The sequence below is a fragment of the Macrotis lagotis genome, chromosome X, assembly GCF_037893015.1.
Source record: "Macrotis lagotis isolate mMagLag1 chromosome X, bilby.v1.9.chrom.fasta, whole genome shotgun sequence".
In the NCBI taxonomy this organism is placed as follows: domain Eukaryota; kingdom Metazoa; phylum Chordata; class Mammalia; order Peramelemorphia; family Peramelidae; genus Macrotis; species Macrotis lagotis.
The window spans coordinates 160,529,586-160,545,719 of NC_133666.1; the positions used below are offsets into that span (position 1 = coordinate 160,529,586).

At 34.7% G+C, this 16,134-nt stretch overlaps 1 pseudogene; it reads right to left on the reverse strand.

Annotated features, from left to right (window-relative positions):
* Nucleotides 1–313: 313 nt before the first annotated feature.
* Nucleotides 314–1,650, reverse strand: LOC141499920 (tubulin alpha-4A chain pseudogene; annotated as a pseudogene).
* Between the last annotated feature and the right edge of the window lie 14,484 nt (nt 1,651–16,134).

A 16,134-nucleotide genomic window follows, 5' to 3' on the forward strand; every position in this document is an offset into this window, starting at 1 on the left:
TAGCCTTTTAGATATAGTTCCAAATTTTTCTCCAGAATGATTGGTACAGTTCACACTTCCACCAAGAATGCATTAATGTCCCAGTTTTTTCACATTTCTTCCTTTTTCCTTTTTCATCATGTCAACTAATCTGATAGGTGTGATATGGTATCACAGAGCCATTTTAATTTGCATTTCTCTAATCAATAGTGACAAAGAACATTTTATTTCTTATGACTATAGAATACTTTTTTTTTTAGTTTCAAAACACAGAGACTCTGTTTATTTCAAAAGGATTTTGCAACAAACAGTAAAATGGATTCCGGTGGCCACTCTACTCTTCCCCCTCTTCCTCATTCTCATAGGAGTCGATGCCCACCTCCTCATAATCTTTCTCCAGGGCTGCCATGTCCTCCCAAGCCTCAGAGAACTCTCCCTCCTCCATGCCCTCACCTACATACCAGTGAATGAATGCTATCTTGGTATACATCAGGTCAAACTTGTGGTCCAGGCAAGCCCAGGCTTCTACAATGGCTGTTGTGTTGATCAGCATACACACTGCTCTCTGTACCTTGGCCAGATCTCCACCAGGGATCACAGTGGGTGGCTGGTAGTTGATGCCAACCTTGAAGCCAGTAGGGTACTAGTCCACAAACTGGGTTTGGTCTTCATGGCTGCAATGGCAGCATTGACATCTTTGGGCACCACATCACAATGGTACAGGAGGCAGCAGGCCATGTGTTTGCCGTGGCGAGGGTCGCACTTCACCATCTGGTTGGCTGGCTCAAAGTAGGCATTGGTGATCTCAGACACTGAGAGCTGCTCATGGTAGACCTTCTCAGCAGAGATGACAGGAGGATAGGTTTCCAGGGGGAAATGGATTCGAGGATAGGGTACCAGGTTGGTGTGGAACTCTGTGAGGTCCACATTGAGGGCACCATCAAAATGAACAGAAGCTGTGATAGAGGAGACAATTTGGCTAATGAGACAGTTGAGGTTAGTGTAGATTGGATGTTCAATATCCAGATTTCAGCAGCTGATATCATAGATGGACTCATTGTCCACCATGAAGGCACAATTGGAGTGCTCGAGGGTGGTGTGGGTGGTCAGGATGGAGTTTTTGGGCTCTACCACAGCTGTAGAAACCTGGGGAGCTGGATAGATGGAGAACTCTAGCTTTGACTTCTTGCCATATTCGACTGAGAGTCATTCCATCAACAGGGAGGTAAATCCAGAGCCGGTGCCACCTCCAGAGCTATGGAATACCAGAAAGCCTTGGAGTCCTGTACACTGGTCAGACAGTTTGTGGATTCGATCCAGCACAGGCTCAATGATCTCCTTGCCAATTGTGTAGTGGCCACGAGCATAGTTGTTAGCAGCATCCTCTTTACCAGTGATCAGCTGCTCTGGGTGGAAGAGTTGTCTGTAGGGGCCATTTCAGATCTCATCGATCACTGAGGGCTCCAGGTCCACAAAGACAGCCTGAGGCACATGCTTGCCAGCCCCAGTTTTACAAAAGAAGGTGGTGAAGGAGTCATCTCCCCCAATAGTCTTGTCACTGGGCATCTGCCCATCAGGCTGGATACCATATTCCAGGCAGTACAGCTCCCAGCAGGCATTGCCCATCTGGACACCTGCCTGTCCTATATGGACTGAGATGCATTCATGCATGGTGGGGGTCTGGGCCGGAAAGTCTCACATTGAGTCTGCATGACGGATCTCGTTGAGAACTGCCTATAGAATACTTTCAATTCTTTATATGAAAACTGCATGTTCATGTCCTTTGATCTCTTATCAAATAGGGAATGACTTGCATTTTATAAAATTGACTCAATTTTCTATATTTTTGAGAAATGTAGTCTTTATTATATATACTTGTTAAAATTTTTAAGTTCTTATAGTTCCTTTTTGATTTTGATTGAATTGGTTTTAATTGTGTAAAAACTAATTTGATGTAATCAAAGCTATCTATTTTACCTTTTATAATGTTTTCTTTATTTTCTTTTCTCCTCAATTCTTCCCTTATTCATAGATCTAAAAAGTAAACTATTCTATGCACTCTCAATTTGTTTATGTTATCAACCTTTAAGTATAAATAATATAACCCTTTTAATCTTAGCTTGATATATGGTGTTAAAATGTTAGTCTATACCTAGTTTCCTCTATACTTGTTTCCAGTTTCCCTAGCAGTTTTTGTTAAATAGTGAGCCATTTATTACAAACTAAAGCATACCTAAACTATTTCACTGATCCATCACTCTAGTTCTTAGCCAGTAGCAGATTGTTTTGATAATTAACACTTTATAATTCAGTTTTAGTTCTGGTAAAACTAGGTCACTTTCTTTCACATTTTTCTTCCACTGATTTCATTAATATCATTATTTTTTTTCCAGTTAAATTTTGGTTTTTCCTAGCTTTCTCAGTTCTGGTAGTTTGAATAGTACAATGCTGAATAAATAGATTTATTTAGATAGAATTGTCATTTTTATTATATTGACTTTTCTTACCTGTGATCAACTACTTTTTTTTCCATTTTTTTAGGTTTGATTATATTTGTGTGAAAGTGTTTTGTACTTGTATTCATATAGTTCCTGGACTTGTATTGAGAGGTAGACATCCAAGTATTTTTAATTGTCTGCAGTGTATTTAAATATGCATTTCTATTCCTTCTTGTTAAGCTTAGTTGGAAATACATAGAAAGGTAATAAATTATGTGGGGTTTTTCTGTAGTGCAACTTTGGTAAAGTTGAGTATTTCAAGTAATTCCTTAGGATTCTCTAAGTATACCATCATGCCACATGAAAACCTTTTAGCTTATCCATATTACAAACAATACTCTGTGATGACTTTAGATAAATATCATTTATTATTTTATTTCATTTATTGTTTTAATGTTTATTTATTTTAATATGTTAAAAGCATTGTTCTAAAGTATCCATGGGTTTAATTAGACTATCAAAAAGATCTATGACATAGAAAAATTCAAGAACCTCTACCCTGGAAAAAGCACAGAAGCTCCTTGTACACTGCAATTGCTTGTTCTGCCAAGGAATCTAAAATCCAGCTCCAAGCAAGTACTGTCCACTGGTAGTCTTCTGACTATATGCAACTAGTTCTTCAGAGTTTTATATAGGGTCAATTTTTGTGCTACTCTTGAGCCTTGTATTTGAAGATGAAATTCTCTGTTCAGTTCTGATCTTTTCATCAGGAATTTGAAAGTGCCCTATTAAAATGAATATACTTCTTTTCCCTTGAAAGAGTAGGTTCATTTTTGTTATCTAGTTTATTTTTGATTGTAATCAAAGCTCTATTCAGAAACTACTAAATTTTGTGCTATCCTGACTGTGGCTCCATGTTACTTGAATTCTTTCTTTCTGAAAGCTTTGCAATATTTTCTCTTGAACTGTGAACTCTGGAATTTTGCTAGTATATTCCTGGAATTTACATTTGGGATTCTCTTTAGTAAGTGCTAATTGGATTCTTTCAATTTCTGTTTTTCTTTTTTTCTTTTCAACATATGCACAAATAGATTTTTAAGTTACAAAATTTCTTTCCAGTCTCTCTTCCCACCTACCTTCCCTCAGTGGTGAACAGTCAGGTTAGCATTGTACTTACATATTTTAGTAAGCATATTTACAGATTAGTAATGTTCTGGGTGAGGAATTAGAATTCAGGAAAAGGGATACATAAGAGATAATTTTTCTAAAATGGTCATCAGATTCTGAAGGGGTTTTTTTGCATGTGTTTTGTTTTGTTTTAATTTCATTTTCTTCCACTGAATGGGGATAACATAGTCCATAGCCAGTCCAATAGGGTTATCCTAGCTCCCAACTCTCTGAACTGCTGAGAGGAGCTATTTCCATCAAGGTTTCTTATCTCAAAATGTTGTTGTGAATTTGTACATTGTGTTCTTGGTTCTACCCACTTTGCTCAGCATCCGATCCTATAAGTCATTCCATGCTTCTCTAGGTTCCAACCATTTATTGTTTCTTAAAGAATAATAGCATTCCATAGTATTCATGTACTATAACTTGTTTAGCCATTCTCCAATTGATGGGTATCCCCTCAATTTCCAATTCTTTACCACTTTCTCAAAAAGAGCTGCTATGAATATTTTGGAACATGTAGTACTTTTCCTCTTTTTTATAATTTCTTCTGGATATAGACCTAGAATTGGAATTGCTGGGTCAAAGTGTATGATCAGTTTTATTGCTCTTTTGACATAGTTCTGCTATCCAGAAAGGTTGCATCCATTCACAACTCCACCATCGATGCATCAATGTCCCAATCCTCCCTAACATTGATCTCTAACAACTATCTTTAACAAACTGTCTAACATTGATTATTTTCCCTTTTTCCCATCTTGGTCAATCAGATAAATGTGAGATGATACCTCATTGTTATTTTAATTGGCATTTCTGGTAATCAATAATGATTTGTAACTTCTTTTCATATGATTATATATAGCTTTAATGTCTTCATTTGAAAACTGTCTGTATATATCCTTTGATCATTTGTCAACTGGGGAATTACTTGTGACCTTATAAATTTGATGCAACTCCATACCATATATATATTACAAATGAGACCTTAATTAGAATTCACCTTGTGAAAATTATTTTCCAGGACTCCTTCAATTTCTATTTTGTATTTTGATTCTGGAATATTAGGGTAGTTTCCTTGATAATTGTCCAAGGTCACACAGCAATGTAATCATTAATTATCCGAGGTCATATTTAAACCTAGGTCCTCCTGACTCCAGCATCAGTACTTTATCCACTGCATCACCTAGCTGTCCTTAGTCCACTAATTTTAAATTGTCTCTCTTGGAGCCTTTGTACCAGGTTAGTTGCTTTTCCTTTGAGATAGCTCATATTGTCTTTAATTTTTTTTTCATTCTTTTGATCTTCTTATTAATGATTTCTCATAAGGTCTTTAACTTCCCTTTGCTCAATTCTATTTTAAGGAATTATTTTCTTCAGTAAACTTTTAACCTCCTTTTCCATTTGTTGAATTTTGCTTTTTTTAAGGCATTCACCTCATTGACTTTTTGTATCTCTTTTACCATTTGGCCTAGTCTAATTTTTAAGGGATTATTTTCTTCAGAACTTCAGAACTTTGATCAAGATCAGAGTTTAGCTAAAGCAACAGAAGATTCTTTTAGTCCATCAAAGAAAACCCTGTCATAGCCTTCTGGCTTTCTTTCAGATCTGTTAACTTGAGAGTTATAGAATTAGCTGCTGCTGCTGATTTAGTGACTTCCAAAGCCTGCTTCTGGTACTCTGGGGCTGGTCAGTGCTGGCATGTTCCATGCTAGACCATGCTTCTCTCTAACCCTCTTCCAACAAACCTTTCTTACCAGATTTCTACCTGGCTCATTTCAAGCTGTCTTGAGCTGGAAAATTGTTTCATTACATACCTTTATGGGTTTTGTCAATCCAAAATTTATTTAGACTGATTTTTAAATGTATTTGTAGGATTTTAGGGGAGTGCTTCCCAGACTTTCCTCTCCTATACTGGTCCACTCATAATTTGTCCTTTCATTCTTAAACTCTCTAGTGTTTTCAATAGAGACAAATGTTGTATTTTGTAAGATGAATTTCTGAATTTATTGAGATAATCCAATGATTTCTATTATTTTTGTTATTGATATGGTCAATTATGATGTGAGTTTTCCTAATATTGAATTGGGCCTGCATTCCTGGTTTAAATTACACCTTGTAATAGTTTATGATACTTGTGATATATTTCTATAATCTCCATGTTAGTATAGATTTTTGCAAAAGAAGAGGGAAATATAGACAAAATTGCTGACATTCACTTGATTATGGAGAAAGAAAGTTCTCTTTCTGCATCAGTGAGTACATTAAAGCCTTGCCAGTGTGGATTACAAGAAAAAATGTGACAAATCTTCAAAGAAATTAGAATACCAGATCATCATACTTGTCTTCTGGGGAAAGTACAAGCAGTCAAGAAGCATCATTTAGAACTGAACATGCAATAACTTATAGAGTTAAGAATGTAAAAGAATTACAAGAAGACTGTTGATTATGACTTTATTTAACTTATATGTGTAATACATTGGTATAATGCCAAACTGAATGAAACAAAGGGAACAATTACATTTTAGAGAAATATCAACAATCTCAGATATGCAGATGATACCATTTTGATGGAAGAAAGGGAAGAATTATGAAACTTCAAAATGAGGATGAAAGAAAATAGTGAAAAAGTTGACATGAAGCTTAACATAAAAAGTAAAAACAATTAAGATCATGACAACTTGATGAATAATTTCCTGGCAAATAGAAGGAATAAAAATGGAATCATTGTCAGGTTTATATTCTTGTATTCAGCATGCCAGCAGAGGTCCATATAGTCAAAAAATTACTTTTCAGTAGTAAATATGACTATGGGAGTTAAACTATGAAGGAAAGTTGAGTATGAAGAAAAAAGCTTTTGTAATTTTGAGAGTCCATAGAACAGAAAGGATTCAAATCAGTCAATATTTAAAAAAATAATTTAGCTTTTTCACTGGAGGTTGAAGTACTGAAGCTTAAATACTTTGTCACATAACAAAAAGATGGGGCTCATTAAAAAGCTGCTGATGTTAAGAAAGATTGAATGCAAAAGAAAAAGGGGTCAGCAGAGGATGAGATAGATATATATTATTATGGAAACAAAGATCATGAACTTGGAGCATAGAAAAGCTTGACAAGTCCATGTGTTCATAAAGAATCAGACAAACTGAAGGACTGAACATTTCTGTTATACAGGGACTTCTTGAAGAAACTCAATGAGAAACAGATTCAGTTGTCTCTGTAATTTAGTCTAATGGATTTTTTTAGAGTGTCAAAAGGTTTATTCATTTATGTAGAGGCAAAAAATGTGTATATTAGAAGAATTTGAAGAATTTTCTTCCTGACACCAGAAAGATTCTTTTTTTAAAGGTTTTTGCAAGGCAATGGGGTTTAGGGGCTTGCACAAGGCCACACACCTCGGTAATTATTAAATATCTGAGGCTGGATTTGAACTCAGTTACTCCTGACTCCAGGGCCAGTGCTCTATCCACTGTGTCACCTAGCCACCCTTCCAGAAAGATTCTAAGACAAATTTTATACAACCCCCAAAAATGTCACTACACTAAATATTTTTTGACCTAGAAAGTTATATGGTAGTCATTTATACCACAAAAGGTTAAAGAAATAGCAAATGAACTCATATATGAAAACAGAAAAAACAAAAAAAGAAAATTAAGGAAAACATGTCTTTTAGCAAAGTACTGGAAGCAAAATAAGTACCCATCAATTGGGTAATGACTGAACACTGATATAATAACATTCTATTCCCCTAAGTTAGAATGAAAGAGATGAATTCAGAGAAAATTAAGAGGATTTGCAAAAAAAAAACAACAAAGATTAAAGTAGGCAAAAATAGGAAAGAAATATTTATTTTGAATAAAATATTTTAAAGGAACACAACTATGAAAAATTTAATAAATATTATATATACAATGACTAATAATTACCCTAGAAGACTAAAAATGAATGATTCCTCCAGCTTCTTGTTCAGTAAATGATGGATTAGAAGTGGAACCTGAGATCCACATTTTAAGAAACCGTCAATTTTTAGAAATACCTTGAATATTCTTTTTTATTACAAAGGAGAACGACTTAAGGGTTATCTTTTTGTTGTTGTTTTTTAGGAGGGTAGTAATTACAGCATTGAAAAGGATGCCAAATAAAAGGAAAGAATGGAAAGAATGTCAGTAAAATACTAAAATAAATAAACATGAGTAAATAAATAAGTATAAATAAAAGAAATAAGGGGAAACTAAATAGTTAATATTTTATCAGAATGAAATCATAACATTATAACTTGAGGAGATTAGCAATGTAGAGTATGATAATGTCAGTTATTAAAGAAAATTATGGGTCATGTAAGGAACTGAGAACGGAAGATTCCACTCCACCTCCCCAGAATAGACTTAAGACTGTCTCCTTCAAAAGAATTTATTTGGTTTGCTGGAAGTGTTAAATATATTAATACCCTTCTATGGGAAAATGTTTTGTGATTAATGGAATGCCCACTGTATTTTCTCTAGTGTGAAAGCAAGATGGAGTTTCCCCAGGAGTTTGGGGGCCTCTTTGTTTCAAAGTGCTCTGATTCTGTTTGCTGCGGTTTATATGTTTTTGTTTTTAAATACAAGTAGAGGAAACATCTTAACAGTCTCTGCATGGTCAGACCTGATGTCAGTCCTTTGTATTCTGATTGGCCAATTCTCTTTTCTTTCTCTCTTTTCAAAATCCGATCTTTTTCTTTTTTCAAAAACTCATGATCAGCACCACAGGAGATTTTCCTGAGAATCGCCTTGTTTTGGGGAAAGAAGGGATTCTATTGTTTTCTCTTATTTTCTATTGTTTGTTTTCTGGTCTGATTGTCTAACAAAGTTTTACCTACTGATTTAGCAAATTATACTTATAAGGGAACTAGTGGAAATTGAAATTGTCCCTAACATTAGTTTTTCTTCACTGGTCAATAAAAGGGTTTATAGAAAGGAATAATGGAACGGTATATTAAGAGAATATGTAAATAATTCAGTCTGAATAATGGATTCTGAAAAGATTTGGATGAAGAAAGGTTGCAAGGAAAAATAAAAAGTTATATAGAGACTATTGGAGTTTTTAAACCATTTGTGAAGTACGGAAGTTGGTTTAAGCATATAGAAAGTAAGTATGAGCAAGTTTGACTGTATAAAATAGATATGGATTTTGGAAATTTTGAAAGTGATTTTACAAAATAAATGTAGTTAGAGAAGAAAGTATAGAGAACTCTAAGTCTATATGGAGATATGTGTTTAAATGAGGTTGGGATAAACTGAAAATTGCATTATACTGCCACTTTTCAATATCTGGCAGTGAATTGATTGCAAAAGTAATAATATATATCCTATAAAGTGAAAAGTTTGATATGAAAGCAATTTCTAAATAAATGTTATCTGTTTTTACAAATTGGTTAATTCTATAATGTGTGTTAATCCTGCATTCAAAGTTATCTGAATATACATGTAACTGAATTAAGAGGTTTGCAAAAAGGAACTGGGTGTTTTTGGTTATAATGTTTTTTGGCTCCTCCAGAATCATAGTAGGAAAAAAGAACTAATGGGAATGCTAAAATAAATAGGGTCAGAATGGCCTTGATAGAGGCTGGGAATCTGCCAAAACCTTAGTTGGCACAGACTTCTGAGCTATGTGCTATTAATCAGGTTAAAAAATGGGGGTATAATTAATGTATTCAAAATATTTGTAGTGAAAGAAGAATGATAAACAGTATAGGTAAAGAATTAGCACATACTACTTTGATATTTCAAAATATGGGGAACCTCCAATTCCCAGAACATCATTTTGTCAGTGGTGATAGAAAGTTCTTATAAGTTAGAGTATTGAGAAATTAGAAAGATTTCCAAAATTTTATATTTTGAAAAGGAAAGGAAAATAATTCAAGGCAATTCTGATTATGAGTTTTGGAATTTATAAGATTATTAAGAATATCTTAAATCTAGTCTTAAGAATTTGTTATTGCAAAGTTTTATGGAGCAAAGAGAAAATACTTTAAACTGAAAATGTGTTATGTATAATTAGTAAACTTTGTATAAGGACAAATACAAACAGTTTTTTGGAAAATTTTAAATTAGTAAATTGTTAAATTAGTAAATTGTTACAGTAACAAAATATGAATTAAAGTATCATCCATCATATTTGTAGAGTTTTTATAATAAAATTAGAGAATACTTTGCCAATAGGTTGTATCTCTCAAAGTTTTTGTCCCAGAGAATTTGTGAAAAACTTAGTTTTTCCATATTATGTTTATGAAATTATATATACATCAGAAATTATATATGTATCTTGTAACACTGGCTTTGGCAAAAAAATTTAGATTGGCTATTTTGACATTTCCATGTATATGTGTATGTATACATATATACGCACATGTATATGTATATATTTATTTAAAACTATATTTGTAGAAAATCTTATTTTCTTTTTGAAAGTATGAGTGGATTTGGAATAAGAGGAACATAAGCTTATAATGTAGAGATGTGAAAGAAATTATTGTGTGAAAGATATTCAGGGCTAAGGTTAACTTTAAGAGAACTTGTTTTTGCTTTAAGATAATGAGATGTCAGACTGGAGATGTTACATTTCATGTAGGTTTAGAGTTAAATGTTCAATTTTAAAGAAGTAAAATGTTAAACTCAGAAAAAGAGTGTATAAGAGATTGGGAAGTATACCTTAAATATAATTATTTCCAATAATATTGAATATATTTGAGGAACTTTGAAAGATGATTGGGAAATTGAAAATTATGTAACCCATATTTAGATAGCTTGCTGATGAGAAAAATATTGAAAAAGTTATGTGATCTAGTTTTTTCTACATGAGGTATTTTACTGTAATAATAATATCTAAGACAAGAATTAATGAATGATTGCTTTATAGAGATCAGGGGAAATATCAGAAGTTATAACCCTCTGGCTTCCCTGAAATTTTTAAGCAATATAATGGACCTTATTCTAAACTTGTAGGTCCAAGCATATATATAATGATAGAAAAGAAATTACATGTTATATTATTTGTATTTAGAGAATGGCCATAATTCCTTAATATTTTTAAAGATAGTATGTATGATTATCATGTTATCAGAAGCATAGAAGCAGCCTTTATTAATCATAGCACTGATGTAGTATTATATCAACTTTTTAAAGAAACCTTAGAAGTTATTAAAAATAGATACAATTCCTTTTCCATTGAATATATAAACTTCCACCCTGGATTGCCTGGACTTATGTGTATTCAATCAATTAACCCTTCCACTACTTATAAGCTTAGTAGAACAATAAGCTAAACTGTTTCTCAAAAAAATTTCACCAGAATGTCGCTTTACTAAAGAAAGGATTTAAAATCACAAGAGAGCAAGCTAGGAATATAGTAGTATCATGTCCACAAAGGGGTAATTACCTAAATCTCCAAATTATTTTAAGAATTGTAGATGTAGCTCCTCTCTCCCACCATGAGAGAATTGTGCCATTTTGTTAAGATATATTAATAAAAAAACATTTTAATCACTCTGGACTAAGTATTCTAGAGTCATTTACAGCAAAGGGTTAAAGTTAAGAATGCTGGCCATGCAGTTCTCTTGAGAAAACATGAGACACAGATGTTTGCACAAGGTCAGAACACTCTGATAATAGTAAATATTTGAGTGTGCTCTGTACTCAGCAAGGAGCTCTGGTCCTTCTTTACTTAACCTTACCTTCCTCCTTTGAAGTTGATAGAAAACAGAACATCTATTGTGAAAGAGGAAGCCTGGGAACAATCATTGAGTTATACTGATTTGCATACCAAAAAGAGGCCCATAAAGTTCAAGGAGTGGTCTTGCATGTATAAAAAAAGGACTGTCTACTTGCAAATGCAGAGATGTAGTGGCCTGTTAATAAAACTTGTTACTCATCTCTCTTGGTTTGGACTCTCATTATTGACAAATTGGTCTTGTCTGGAGGCACCCCCAAAGACCTCAGAGAAGGTAAGAACTGGCTGCCCAAAAGGAAAATTCACAGGACTTTTCAGGGAGCATTAAAGGCTCAGAAGGAGACTTTATTAAAATCTTTATCATTTGATTAATGCATTACAAGCTTTTGTAATGAACAATTTGTTTTAGGGAATAAAATATATATTTGTGCGAGAAATTGTATAATTGGTTGTCTTCTCCACCTGTAATTGGTATATGATTACATGGAATTATTTCTATTTTCAACTTTCTTGTAATTATAATATTGATCATTTGTTGTTTGTTTCTCATTTTAAAAGCTATCTTTTGTTATTTATAATTAGCATAAGTTAGTTAAAGACATCTAAGAAGCCTTCCAGTGAGACTTGATTCTTGAACAGACAGCCGATATGATAATTAAATGGTTTCAACACCCTACACTCTTTGGACATTGGGCCCAGCGTATTATACAATTTTTGTCTTATATTGATTCTCTTGATGTTTCTACTTTGCTGTTTTCAAACTTTAATCAAAATATTTTTTTCTGTAACCAAAGCTACTAATATATGCTATCAATAAAATTCAGTATCATATAACCCAGGTTGAACATCAGGTTTGGCAATTGTGATCTTGCTGTGTAAACAGAAAAGGGGGGAATGTTGATGACTGCTTGAGCAAGTTTGGGTTAGAATGCCAGTTATGACTAAAAAACCTAAGCTCTGGTGACCCTTAAGCTGAAGGCTTTCCACAGAACACTGATTTGATAACACAACTGTGTCATTCATGGCCTCGCTTGTTGATAGCTCTGTTCCCATACTTCTTGACCTGGGGTATATCCTGCCAAGTTACATCCTGCCCAAGTTAGAGTTACATCATTGTTTTTATCCTATATGCTAATTTGTGGTTTTCTGTGATACACAACTGATACTACCAATAAACAGCTCTGCAAGCATCCCCACCCAAGTGTAGGCATGTTTCTTTTCTCTCCTGACCAGAATGAATCCCCTGGTGGACAGGGAAACTCAACAATCTTTGATTGAGGAAACATATAAATTTGTTAAATACAGATGTATGCCCATTTGAGGATGAAAATATATAAATATTTGCATTTATATGCAAATATTTCAATTTAATAAGTGTGGTGTTTTCTAAGAAATCAGTGTAATAAATATTTAAAAAAACATTTAAATCTCCATAAAAAAGACAAAAAGATCCACATGTACAAAAATTTTTATAGCCACTCTTTATAGTGTCAAAGATTTAGAAATTGAGGGGATACCTATCATTTGTGAAATGGCTGAACAAATTTTGGTATATTAATGTGACAGAATATTATTTCAGTAAGAAATCATGAACAGATGAATTTCAGAAAAACCTAGAAAGACTTAAATGAATTGCTGCTGAGTGAGGTGAGCAGAACCAGAAGAACATTGTGTACAATAATGACAATCAACTTTGATAGACTTAACTCCTCTCAGAAATACAGTGAATAAAGACAGTTCTAAAAGATGTGACAGAAAATTTCATCCACATCCAAATAAAAGACTAGAGTCTGAAGGCAGAGCAAAGCATACTATTTTCAGTTTTTTAAAATTGATTTTATGTTTTTTCATGTTCAGGATTTTTTCCCTTTTGTTCTGATTCTTTCACAAAATGTCTATTATGGAAATGTGTTAAACATAATTGTACATATAAAACATATATCAGATTACTTGCTGTCTTGGACTGGGGCATTGAAGGATATCTTGCAAATAATCAATCTTCAATACAATCTTCACATGCAATTGGAAAACAAAATTTAATTTTAAAAACAATAGCTGGGGGAGGGAGCCAAGATGGTGGTAGAAGAAGAACCTCTCTTAAGTGCTCTCTCCAATATATTTCAAAAACCTTAAAATTATGACTCAAACTAAATTTTTGAGCAGCAGAAGCTACGGAAAGATCCAGTGAGGCAATTCTCTAGCTCAAGGTAACCTGGAAAATAGTGGGAAGTTCTATTCCATGGGGTAGGAGGAGTAGTACCATGCTGGAGGGAAGGAGCTTCAGCCTACCAGAAACAGCCCCATGGCACCTAGGAGTGCCAGCTCCCAGCAGCAGAAGCAGTTTCCTGACCTGCACTGCAGGGAATACCAAACACAACTTGGAAGGTCAGCAGGAAGACCTCTACCACAGTGAGCAGGAAGCCCAGAACCTCAGTGCAGCCACAGCATTCTGTGCAGCCCAAGCCCTCAGCATGGCCAGCACTCAGCATGGTTGGGGTACTCAGTGCAGTCCAGATCCCAGGAAATAGAAGTAGGTGCATGGAGTCATACAGCAGGAGCCTCCAGGCAGCTGCAACCAGAGTGTTCAGTCCAAGGAAGGTGAGGGAGTGGAGGGAGCCTGTTGAGGACTATCCTCTGTCCTTGGAACAGGACTGTGGGGCTATGAACAAACTTAGACCCTGGTCACAGTCTAGGCTCCCCATAGAGCAGGGACCTCCCCCCACACACATACAGTCTCCAGGGCAGAGGGGTGAGCTTGTGGTCATTCACAGAGGAGGAGAGCAATCAGAGCCTCACATGCTGAGTTCCTTGTTGGGAGGGGTGTCCCAATAAAATTCAAAAGCTCAAGAAGCACCCCAAAACCAGGCACAGGCCAGGGCAATAAGTAACAGGAAAAAAGGAACCTGACTATAGACAATTACTTTGGTTCCAATGGAGGATCAAAATACTCAATCTAAAGATGAGAAAGTCCAAGCTGCTGCCTCTAAAGACTCCAAGAAATATAAAAGTTGGCCTTAAGCTATGACAGAACTCAAAAAAGATTTTGAAAATCAATTAAGGGAGATAGACGGAAAACTGGGAAATGAAATCAGAGAGATGCAGGAACATGAAAATGAAGTCATCAGTTTAGTCAAGGAGATCCAAAAAATTACTGTACAAAATAATATGTTAAAAACCAGCTTAAGTCAAATGGATAAAACTAGAGAAGAATGCTTTAAACAGCAGAAATGGCTAGATGGAAAAGGAGATAAAAAGCTCCCTGAGGAAAACAAATCCTTCAGATGTAGAATGGAGCTAAAGAAAGCTGATGACTTTGCAAGAAATCAGGACACAATACTTCAACGCCAAAAGAATGAAACATTAGAATAAAATGTGAAATAAATCATTCAAAAAATAAGACTGATCTGGAAAACAGATCCAGGAAAGATGATATATAATTATTGGGCTTCCTCAAATTCATGAAAAGGAAAATAGCCTTGACATCTTTTTTAAAGAATTTCTACAGAAAAATTTCCTTGATATCCTTCAAGCAAAGGGTAAAATAGAAATTGAGTAAATCCAGTGAACTCCCCGAGAAAGAGAACCAAAAAACAAAACAACCCCAGGAGCCTTATAGCCAAGTTCTAAAACTCCCAAGTCAAAAAGAAAATATTACAAGAAGCCAGAAGGACACAATTCAAATACTGTGGAGCTGCATTAAGGATTACCTAGGACTTAGTAGCATCTACATTGAGGGCTCATAGGGCTTGTGATAAAATATTCTAGAAGCCAAAATAATTTGGAATGCAACTGAAAATCAACTATTCAGCAAAACTGAACATCCTCTTCCATGGGAAAAGATGGACTTCCAATGAAACAGGGAAATTTTAAATCTTCTTGCTGAAATGACTAGAGCTGAATAGAACGTCTGACCTTCAAGTACAGGACTCAGGTGAAGTATAGAGAGTATACGATAAGGGTAAATTATGAAGGACTTGATGAATTGGATGTATTCCTTAATGGAAAGATGATACTGATAATATTTTTATGAACCTTCTCATTTAATAGAGAATGTAGAAGTAGCTTTTATAGAAGAGACACAGGAGAGAACTGAATTTGAAGATATATGATAAAAATGGAGTAAAGAGGTGAAAGGTAAATGTACGGGGAGTAAGAGAGAGTAGAGTTAGGTTAGGCTAAGATATTTCATATAAAAGATATTGTTGCTTTTTCAATGGTATGGAAGGAGGGAAGGCAAGGGGGGATGAGGGAGCCTTCACTCTCATCAGAAATGGCTCAGAGAGAAAGAGCATACACACTCAATAGCGTATAGACATCCAGAAGAAAAAGGAAAGAAGAAGGACAGGGGAAGGACAGGCGGGATGTGGGTCATAGATGAAAGGGCAGATCATAGGAGAGGATAGTCAGATATAACACATTTTTTTTTACTTTTTGAAAGCTTCTGGGATCAGGTGTTCTGTCCAGGACCAAGGGACTGGGTGGTTGCTGGGTTTCTGGGGAGGGATGTGGGCTTGAGACCTCTTAACCCCAAGGCTGTTGCTCTGTCCACTGTGCTACTTGACTGCCCCACAGCACATATTTGAAAAGGGACAGAATGAAAGGAGAGAGAAACTATAATATATTGTAGTAGGGAGGAATGGATGGAAGGAAATACAATCAGCAACAACAACTGCAGAAAAATATGAAAATATCTACTATGATAAAGAAAGTGATCCACACAAGACAGAGCTGATGGTATCAGAACATAGACTTAAACACATTTTTTTCACCTTCTTTTACTTTATTTCTCATGAGGTTTTATGTTTTTGTGGGGGAGGGGTATTATGTTTACTCTTAAACAAGAATA